The 8,194-nt window shown below is 39.1% G+C and overlaps 1 pseudogene; it reads left to right on the forward strand.

Annotated features, from left to right (window-relative positions):
* Positions 1-3,992: 3,992 nt before the first annotated feature.
* Positions 3,993-4,742, forward strand: LOC118982173 (UDP-glucuronosyltransferase 2B31-like; annotated as a pseudogene).
* Positions 4,743-8,194: the final 3,452 nt, after the last annotated feature.

Genomic DNA, 8,194 nt, shown 5'->3' on the forward strand with positions numbered 1-8,194 from the left:
GAGGTTCTCCCAGAGAAACGTGGGGTCTAAACCTAAACTGGGCTTCCCAACCTAACGCACCAGAGCTAGAAAGAAACCCAGACAACATTCAGCTGTGAAAAGCAGTGGGGTTTCTGTGTACCAGAGAGATAGCTAGAGGCACAGAGAGCCTTTTAAAGGGCCAATGCATAAAATTTCACTTGCAGCCACTTACCCTTGGCTCTGGCAAGGTGGGGGGTGGGCAGAGTGGATTAGAGACACTGGAGGAAAGGCTGGGGATGGTGGCTTTGGGGACAGAACTGAGGGAGCAGCAGTCAGGATCCCTGTGCTGAGCCATTGCCCATACTGCAGGAGCCATCTTGCTCAGGCAGAGCAGTTCCCTCCAAGTGACATCAGCCTGAGGGGGAGCAATAGCTCCGCTGAAAGGAATTGTTCTGCTCCACCCTATAAAGCCTAAGCCTGAATGCTGATTACCAATTGGCTAGATTAACAATGGAAGAAGATAACCACAGACTGTGGATGACTGGTGCAGCCATTATGGAAAACAGTATGGAATTCCTCAAAAAAACTAAAAATAGAACTGCCTTTTGACCTGGTGATTCTACTGTTGGGATTATACCCTAAGATTCCCGAAATACCCACTGAAATGAACCTATGCATCTCAAAGTTCATAGCAGTGTTATTTACAATAGCCCAGTGCTGGAAACAGCTTTAGTGCCCACAGATAAGTGAGTGGGTCAAAAACTGTGGTACATTTACACAATGGAGTACTATGAAGCAGAAAGAAGATAGAACTTTACCCCTTGCAACAGCATGGATTGAACTGGAGAGTATTATGCTGAGTGAAATAAGCTAGGCAGTGAAAGACAAATACCGTATGATCTCACCTATGAGTGGAACCTAATCAACAAAACAAACAAGTGAGCAAAATATAACCAGAGACCTTGAAATGAAAAACAAACTGACAGTGACCAGAGTGGATGAGGGTGGGGAATAATGGGGGAAAGAAAGGGAAGGGTAGAGTCAAGGGACATGTGTAAAGGAGCCAAGGACAAAGACAAGGGGAGGGGAGAGATTGCATGTGGAAGTGCAGGATGAGTAGAGCAGGGGATAGTAATGGGGGAAATGGGGGCAACTGTTATTGAACAATAGAAAAAATTTTAAATAGTAGTAAATAGAAAAACAATAAAAAAAAACAAGTTGGGCTACATCATACTGAAAAGCTCTGCATAGCAAAGAATACCATTAACAAAATGAAAAAGCTACCTAGAATTGGAGAAAATATTTGCAAGCTTTATATATGATAAAGGGTTAATATCTAAAGTATGTAAAGGACTCATACAACTCAACAGTCATAACAACAAAACAAAAGCAATCCGATTAAATAATGAGCAGAAAATCTGAATAGATATTTTTTAAAGGAGATATACAAATGGCCAACAGGTACATGAAAAAGTTCTCAACACCACTAATCACTGGGAAAATGCAAATCAAAACCAGAATGAAATACTACCTCACACCTATTAGAATGGCTGTTGTCAGACAAAAGACAGGAAGTGTTGGTGAGGATGTGGAGAAAAGGAAACCCTATATACTGTTGATGAAAATGCATTGTGGTGCAGCCTCTGTGAAAAATGCTATTCAGGTTCCCTAAAAATTTAGAAATAGAAATACCATATAAGCCAGAGATGAGGAAGAAGATGGAGAAGCAGTGCCAGAAAACAAACTGTAATCAGACAATCTGGTAGAAGGGTTCTGATATTTAAGGTTACTTTTGACTTCTTTTACAACATGAACTCTTCTGTGGCACACCTCAATTTGGACTAACCACATTTCAAGTGTCACAGGTGGTTACTGGTCAACCTAGGTTTAGAACAGTGGTCCTCAAGGGGCAAGATTTTCCTCTAACAGGGTGTACTGGACTGTGCCTGAAGGCATTTTTTATTAACAGTGGTCAACAGTGGACGGATTGGCACTGTATAGAAGCATTTTTAGAGAAATAAAAAGTAAAGGAGTCAGACAGAAATTAAGTGTATTACTGTAACGTTACACCAAGTGTGCCTGCCTCTCCTGTCTCCCTTACAACTTTTCTACCTCTGTCGTGACCTGAGACAGCAAGACCAACCCCTTCTCTTCTTCCTCTTCCTCAATGTATTCAGCATGATGACAAGGATGGAGATCTTTATGTTGATCCACTTCCACTTAATGAGTAGTAAATAATCATCACACTAGATAGTTAATAAAACTTGCCTGTTATAAATGTGTGTAGTGTTTTCATGCAAAAATCTGAGTCATCATCATTGCCTAACTATTTACCTATCTTTCACTCTTTCCACTTGTCATCCAAATGCTCTCACTGTGCATGTATTTACTTTTGTTACTGAGCGAGGGCTTGCTGCCTGATATGCATAGAAACCAATACTATGATATCAGCTTTTGCAAAAAGGCTTTTATTTGTGAGTCAACTGACAAGGAGACTGGGGGCAGGGCTCAAATCTGTCTCCCTGATCCAGGGTTTAGAACAGGTGTAAGAGGTTTTGATACAGGGTGCAGCCAAGGGGGGCCCAGAAAAGATTTAGAATGGTGTCCAGAACTCAAAGTGTACAGGAATATTGGAGGAAATATTAGGATGTCCTCACCCCCCCCCCCCCCACCAGGTGTCAGTTGGGGGAAGGGACGAATGGAGCAGGGCCATTGAGAGCTGTTTTGCATAGCAACAGTTTTGCAGCTATCCTCTGGAATGGTATTTAACATATCTATAACCTCTAACTGGTTTGATAGATATGTTAAAGAGCTGTGGCCAAGTTTTGGGTGAGGGAGAAGTGAGTGACTACCCAGGCGAGAATTGGGAGCTGCCTCTGAGAGAGGGCCTGCTTGAGAGCCATGTGGCTTTAGCAGAGTGGGGGCTAACCAGGCTGGAACTGGGGCTGCTTCTCGGAGAGAGTGCCTGCGAGAGAGCCATGTGGCTTTAGCAGAGTGAGGACCCCCTCTTGGCCAGATGAGGGGGAGAGCCACGCTATTTAGAAAGATGTAGACCCCTGTAGCCATTAGGAGGGAGAGCCATGCAGTTTCAGCAGAGTGCAGACCCCCTCTTGGCCAGGTGGAAGAGAAAACCACGCAACTTTGCCAGAATGGAGATCCCTGCGGCCAGGTGAAGAAGAAAGACGCGGCTTTGGTAGAAGAGGCCCACACGGCTTTGGCGTGCTCCCTTTGGCTGAGTGGCCTGGAAAGCAGGAGAGACTTTGACTAGAACTTGGTACAAAGAACTCTTGCCAGTGGAAGGTGCCGCATGACTTTGGATTAATTGGAGATCCTGCCTGGACAGGCAGGCGACACAGCTCACGTGCCAGCGACCTGAAAACGGACGTGTGCTCTTTTCCTGATTTACGGTACCCGGAGTTGGGACAGTGGGAGAAGGGAGCGCTGTGTGTGTGTGTGTGTAGGTGTATACCCTTAAAGACTTTAATATTTTAAGGAAGGCATTAGGCCTGAATAGCATTAAATAAACATTTTGTTTCCTTTTCACAAATCTCTGGCATTGAGAGATGTGTTTCCAATTGGCGGCGGACAGAAGAGCCCTATAGATATTAGTGTATCGTCCTTGGGAGGGGCCCCTGTTTTCTGTAGCAGTTTTTGGCACCCCTCGGTGGGCCAGGTATTGCCCCCCCCTTGGACCCTTTGTTCAGTAACAGTTTCAGCACCAGATCTTCCTGGACAATGGTCCCTTTGATTATGAATGGGATCTGGTGTTTCATGTCTGGTCATTTCCAGGTCCTTTGGTTCCAGCGAGGGGAATAGTTAAGGGTTCACAAGTGTTACTCTTGAGTGGCATATACTTTGGTTCTGGGTCTTGATAGAAACAGGATAAGACCAGTTTGAGCTAGTTCTGTGGTTATACTTTGAGAGGAGTACGAGTTGTGATTTTAATTTTGTGATTGATCTTTCCTTGGCTATAAGCATGGTCAATGGCAGAAGTGTCAGCAATTTGAGAAGAAGTACTGTGTTCCACCAGGATGTTTATGAAATGGATTCCAGTCATTCTGCTGCAGTAGCTGAGTTGTAACTTTAGCCCTGGGAGCTGTGGAAAGGTACTGGTGTGGTCTACAGAAGATAGACCACTGGGTCAATACGAAGATAATCCTGGATGAACTTGTCCAGAGAGGTCATGAAGTAGTTGTTCCAACATCATAGGCTTCCTTTTTTGTTGATTCCAACAAATCATCTCCTATTAAATTTGAGATTTACCCTACACCTTTAATTTAAAATGATATGGTGCTCTTATTTTTCATGCAGCTGGAGAAATAAGTAGACAAATGATCTGCCAAAAGATACATTTTGAACATATTTTTTCACAAATGCAAGAAATGTTTTGGAATTGTCTGATTTTATTGAAAAGCTCTGTAAAAATGTCGTTTTTAATAGGAAACATAACAAAACTGCAAGAATCAAGGTTTGATGTTATTCCTGTAGATGTCGTTATACCCTGTGGAGAGCTGCTGACTGAGCCACTGAAATATCTTTAGTGTACACTTCCTGCTTCTGTCTTGTTACACATTTGAAAAGTGTATTGTGGAGAACTTCCAATCCTTGTATCCTATGTACTGGTTATGTCAGAATTAAGTCATCAAATGACCTTCACAGAGAGGGTAAAAATTATGACATATGTGCTTTATTTTGTCTTTTGGTCCCAAACATTTAATGAGATCTGGGATCAGATTTATAATGAAGCCCTGGTTAAGTCATGTTTTCAGTGGGTAGCATGAAGTTGTAACTTTCCTAGTGCCTTGGAGGATGAGTTTGTATACATACAAAGTCAGAGTCAGAGGAATTTGTCTTTATAAGAGAAATGATGAAATAGTAGAAATAGTCTTTCAGTCCACAAATATTACAGAAATGCTTAAATTATGTGGTTGGTTTGAGCCCTGTGGTCCATTACCAGCACAGGATACTCCAGGAAGTCAGAGACCACAAATTGAGGCACTGAAGAGTTCTTTAAGCAATCTTATAGTCATTCTTATTTATTGGTTGGTTTGTAATAGGCTTTATTTCATAGAGGGGTTATAGGTCCTCAGCAATATTAAGTAGAAATTTTCAATATATGCCCTGACCACACACACACACACACACACACACACACATATATATGCATATTGCCCCCCCCTATGATTAACATCCCCCAACAGAGAAGTACATTGGTTATAATTGATGAAAGTATATTATATCATTATCATCCAAAGTCCATAGTTCACATTCATTCTTGATGTTAATATATAATGTCATGTAACCACTAGCATAGGATTTTACAGAGTAGTTTCACTGGCCTAAAAGTTCTCTGTGCTCTGTGTATTTATTCTACATGTCAATTTTACTATAATTTTTTCATCTTCAATAAGAGGCATTAGAAATTTCACTAATTATCTTCATCAAAGCAGTAAGATGTGTATATTGAGGAGTTACATATTTCTAGCACAATATCTATGGAGCATTGAGCAAAAGGTTTCCCCTTGCAAAGCTTTGTTTTATTTAAGTTAAACTATTTTCCTATATTACTTGAAGGAGTCCTTCACAATGAGATAAAGTGATCTTATCTCAGATTCAGGAACCTATAATTCAAGGTTAATAATTATTACACATTCCTTCATTACGTACGTATTTACAGATCATCTGTTTTGAAATCTCCAAATCTTGTTGAAGGGTGGACATACAAGTTATTACTCTATATTTTAAAAATATGACTCATTACTAAAAGAAAAATGAGACAAAATTATGGGTGAGCACATTTATCTCCATATTTTATGAAAATTTTCCAGCAGTTTCTTGCAAATACTTTTACTTAACCTATAAATACTATTTAGCTCCTAATATGAACCAAATGCAGTAGTAGCGATATTTTCAAAAACCTCACAGTGTACTCGGAATGTCTAGGAATAAGGGAATAACTTGCTAAATTGTGGAATACAGATTAAGTACACTAAGGGAAGGTGTCTCCATGGGTGTGGTAGGGTTAGTTAATTAAGGAGTAGAAATTATTGTTTATATCTGGGTGAGTTAATTTCGACTCTTTGCAGAATAAACAAATATGTGTTTAATTTAGTGTTTAGATTAATACTTGTTTATGATTCTGAATGTACCGGGTGGCATTTGGTAAAAGTCTATTAACTCTTTTATCTACATGAACAAAATATATATAAAACATATACTTTGTAACTGTATTTTCAAACCAAGACACATTTAAACATCTTTGGCTACATTATTCCAGGCTCCTTTCAGAAAATTGCCTGGTATAATCACATTTTCTCTGCCAATTGTTTGCTTTTTTTGTCCCTTCAGGAAAGCCCGCTCCATTACGAGAGTTAAAGGAGAAGGCTGAAATGTGACTCATTTAAACCTATCAGGTTCTTGAATTTCCTCACTCACTCTGATCACATTTTGAATTTGTTGGAGGACTCCATGGCAAACCTTCTAAGCCCCTGCCTAAGGTAACTTATTCCTGTTTGTTTTGTTTTGTTTACTTTGACTTTTCTGTAGAAATGTATCTGCATTCTTTATTTAGGATGTTTGATCCCAACAAGAAAGATATAACAAATTTTGCCACAATATGTTTTATGCCAAGATCCTGAATCAAAATCTTAGACACAGTAATTTTTAGAATCCCCAGATCAGCTTCTATTTCTCACTGTCAGTCACTGATCTTTGTTGACTGCTGCCCATACATGTTCAATATTCTCAGGTGTTCTGCCTGCTGCAGGCCTTCCAGAACATGGGTCACACAATAGATTCTTGGTCATCTTTGAGGCATTTAGTCCACACTTTCATTTGCACTACACTCATTACATCATCCCCAAAGCCTTCTGGATCACCCAAATAGTTTCCATGGAGGAATGTTCAAGCTTAACACAAAATTTGATGCAGATTTGTTGCTCCATGAAGTCAGTCATTTTGAATGTGAGCGCCACACAAGACACATGCTCACTCAACAGTGTCTACTGCCCCCATTTACTAGTACATTGAAGTTGTTATTATTCACATATGCACATTCCAGTACATTGTCCTCAGCTACCAGATTACATGAATGTCCTGCATACTTTCTCATATATTAAAAAGGCTGGACTTTTTCTGGACAGACCTTGTATATATAATTAGGCAATCAGATGAGCAAGTTGAAATGCTAAATTTTTTTGAAAGCCTCTTTTCTAGTATTCTAGCTTAAAGAGAAGATCATTCCTCAACAATATTAATGTGTGCTCCAACAATATTGGCAGCCCAACCCAAAGTTTGCTTGTCTCCACTATAGCATTTAAGCAATTCCTCATTTGAGATCCCAGGGTTTGATCCCAAGGTCTGGTGCTCTAAATAGAGCATAAAACAGATTTGCTTATTATAGCAGATGTTCTCTACCATACCACCGCACACCAAGCCGGTACAAAATCTCAGTAAAGATCGCTCAGTGAACAGGGTTCTTGTCATCATAGCTGCTTGTCAAAATGTTGAAGGAGAAAATGTACAGTACACATATATAATAAAGACCATAAATTCTGTATACTCAATAAAGGCCAAATAATTTCTATCACTTCTACATGAAACTGTTCATAGTTAAAAATTACAAAATAATTCTGTTAATATATAGGATAATATTCTTTATGGGAGAAAGAATCTATATGTTTTAAATTAATATAATAGCTTCAAGTTATAAATAGAAAGCAAATATAATTTACTGAATTATTAAATAACTTATGAAGAGACCCTTTTTGTCTACCATTTGATTAGCAGCAACATAAAACAGATCTTATTTGAAGATTAATGTAATATCTCTTTTGAATGTAAGTTATTTAGGCCATATATGGAAACTTTCACATGGGTAAAGGCTGAGGTAAGATTAGTGAAAGTTCTATTCAATTTAAACCTACTCTTGAAAGTAGGTTTAAAACTCTTAAAACCTACTCTCTCTTAATGTACCACTTTACATTAAAGGAGAGTGAAAATATTAGTAGGGGTGGAAAAAGAGGAGGAGAAGCAAGACAAGGAGAAGGATGAATAAAAGTATAATTTGAATAATTTGTAATAGTAGCTGTTGTTTTTAAGCTGCAAAAGTAAGGCTTGAATCCAAGTCAATGATTTATAAAACCAGTCATTATTTTTTATTATATAAAGTAACTTGTTTCCCCAACCTCCTTGCTTTCCATTAATTATTAAAATCCCAGATAATTTCTGTACT

The sequence above is a fragment of the Sturnira hondurensis genome, unplaced genomic scaffold, assembly GCF_014824575.4.
Source record: "Sturnira hondurensis isolate 20B ecotype Veracruz unplaced genomic scaffold, ASM1482457v3 Scaffold0025168, whole genome shotgun sequence".
In the NCBI taxonomy this organism is placed as follows: Eukaryota; Metazoa; Chordata; class Mammalia; order Chiroptera; family Phyllostomidae; genus Sturnira; species Sturnira hondurensis.